This window comes from Dasypus novemcinctus, chromosome X, assembly GCF_030445035.2.
Source record: "Dasypus novemcinctus isolate mDasNov1 chromosome X, mDasNov1.1.hap2, whole genome shotgun sequence".
Taxonomy (NCBI): Eukaryota; Metazoa; Chordata; class Mammalia; order Cingulata; family Dasypodidae; genus Dasypus; species Dasypus novemcinctus.
The window spans coordinates 143,744,590-143,747,890 of record NC_080704.1 but is presented as its reverse complement, the minus strand read 5'-3'; positions in this window follow the sequence as shown (position 1 = coordinate 143,747,890).

The following is a 3,301-nucleotide window of genomic DNA, read 5'->3' as shown; positions in this document are numbered from 1 at the left end:
ATTTAATTTTTAAAGAAACTTTACATAAGTGTTACATCAAAACTATAGGGAATTCTTACATACCTCACCCCAAACACATTTTCCCCTTAATAAGATATTTCGTTAGTGTAGTACATTTGTTACAATTGATGAACATACTGAAGTATTGTTACTAATGATTGTGTGCAGTTTACATTATGATTTACACTTTGTTATTATTATTACTGGAGTAATAATAAGTCTACTTTAGCTCATAATTTCATTCTCTCCATGTGTTTGTTCACTCCTCAATCTTAAGGATTTTGGATGGTGATGCTCACTCTGCTTCTGATTGAGAGTGTGCTTAGATCTCATGGGAAAGAGGGGTGGAACTGTCTTGTTTGCAATTGTAGATACTCTTTCTTAGGATGGTTGTTGTCCACCATAATCCTTTTAATTCATTGTCTTGGGTGAGTATGATGAACTGGAGAGTGTTGGCTGCAACTCTGCTGAGATTGAAGACTCACCTGGCACATTGACACCTGAAAGATTTAAGACTCTGGAGCACATATCTCATGGGTATAGAGCAAATTATATCTTCAAATTAAAAGGGCATAAGAACCATGTGTAGGATGGTGGGAATGTTCTGAGGGTAAATATGGCAGGAGAGGGTTACTGGTGCAGGGTGTCAGGGGTGGGGGTACATGTGGAATAGGGTGCACCAGGCATATGGAATATGAAAGTGTTTATCTTGTCATAGGTTGTTATCTCAGTGAATGGAGACCCACACAATAAACAGGAGAATATTAAATTCCCATCCTGAAAAGTAAAGCTATGTCCTAAATTAGAGGGGCAAGAATTGCTCAAAAATATATGCAGTGCTTAATGAAAAAAAAAAAAAAAACACCAGACACATATGTCAACACTTCAGTATTATTGCATGTACCTATAAACCTTATCCTTCAAAAATTGATACTTAGTGGTTAACATAGGTTCTGACGGGAGGGGGAGGAAAGAATAAAATAAATGAAATGTAGGGCATTTTTATGCTTTTGGAATTGTTCTGTATGATCTTACAATAATGGATACAGGCCATTTTAAAATTTTTCAAAACCCAAAAATATATGATGGAAAATGTAAATTGTAATTTAAACCACTGACCATGGTTATTAGCAATGCTTCAATATTTGAACATCATTATAACAGATGTACCATACATATGTAAAACTTTATTAATAGAGGTGTCAGAGAGAGGGAGGGGTTGGGAATATGGGAATACCCTATATTTTCTATGTGACTTTTATGTAACCTAAAGCTTCTTTGAAGATAAATTGGAAAAATAAGGCACTAGGGAACAAATGGAAGAATAAGAATAGTCTCTGTACATAAAAGATAGCAGATTTACAGTGATTAAAGATGCAATGAAATTTTTTTCATTTAAAATTTTTTTTTCTTTCTTTACTTTTTTATTATTATTTTCCTTATTATTTTTATTTCTTTTTTGGCTTTGTTTTTAGGAAGGCTTTGAATCACAGAAGGGTCATAAATGTGGCAGTGGATAAACACTGGTGCCGGGTGTCAGTGATGGGGGTAAATGTGGCGAGGCGAGCACCTGGAGAATGCCTCTATGCTATATGAATGTGTTCAAGTCATGATGGGGTGTTCTCTCAGAGGGTGGAAAAGCTCACAATAACCAAAAAAATAGTGAATTCCCATTCTGGGTGATCTCACTGCATTCTCTACTAGGGAAGTAAGAATCTCCTGATTGCACGAGCAGTGCCTAGGGTAGGAGGACAGACCATTATGACATGTCCTTGATATTGATGGTTGTACTTATGAACATTTTCTTGTGAAATTGAAAGTTAGCTTGGTATTATAAGTTGCCTAAGATTTACCTTCTAGTTGCTCAAATATCTCCTTTTTCTAAGCCAAACACAGCGAATAAACACATTACCCTCCCCTGCTGTAGACATGACTCCTGGGTATGAGTCTTCTGGGTATGACCCTCCCTGGTAATGAGGGATTGTTACCAAGTGCCAACTAGTGATGCATTTGATAAAAAGATCTTTATCAAAAAGGGGAAATATTACATATGAATGACTTTTTACAGCGAAAAAATTTCAAATTTAAGGAGGTCATTTTAGAGGTTACACTTATGTACATCTCAGCAAGATCTCATTGATTTCCACAGTAAACAGTGCCTTAAACAGTGGGGTTCCTAAGAGTTCTAGAGAAAACTAGATTTTATAGGCAGGACAGATAATCTCAATAATTTATCACCCTGTCAGTGGGCCTTGCTTTGGGATATATGCTCCCCAATGTAACAGAAATAGACTCACTTATAATTTCCCTACATATGACCCTTCTGTGCCTTTTATTTGAACATATAATAAGCACTACACTTGTTAAATATATAACCCAGAGATTTCAATCTTCGGTCTGTGCTTACGCCAGTTGAGCCCTGAATCTCAAGAGTTGAAGGAACTACTCTCCAGTTTATTGGACTTGCCCAAGACAAATAAAATGATGATGATGGAATACACTTGTCCCAAAATCAGAGTATGTTACAACAGCAAGCAAGACACTTCCATCACATTGCCTTGTAGGATCTAAGCCCCTCTCAGTCAGATACAGAGTAGGCATCTTCATCCCAAAGTCTTCAAGTTGGGGAATGAACAAACAGAAAGGGTGATGCAACTACGGACTGAAGTAGACTTATTATTATTCTAGTAATGGAAGAACTTGTATCATTGATATAAAGGCAGTGTCTGCCAGAGGTTCTATATACCATGATGAGTAGCAATGCTTCAATATGTGCTCAACAATCTTAATAAATGTATGACATTAATGTAAGATGTCATTAATGGTACAAAATGTGGGAGGTATGGGGTAGTATACACTGGAATTCTTTTATGTTTTTTATGTAATATTTATATAATCTAATGTTTCTTTAAGGCAAAGAAAAATTATGTGTAGGAAAATTATAAATGAGCCCAATTCTCATATATTGCTGGGATAGGTTATACTATATTTCAAGGTAAGGACCAATGATGGGTGGTATTAGTGTGATGTTGGCTGTGGGGAAGCCTGCACAGTAGGTTTCGAGATTCACAGAAAGAATGTAGATAAAGAAGGAGGCGCCCTTTGGGCAAGGTACCTGCTGAACAAACTATGCTGAGTATGGATAAGAAGTCTAAGAAAACTGTGTTATAAAAGTCTAGTAATAACAAATAATAATTTGTGTATTTGTAGTGACCTAGAAACAAAGACTTCCTGTGAGAACTGATGAATGTACTGTTTGTACTTATGGTATAAAATAAAGTGCATAATCAGGCTGAGTGCC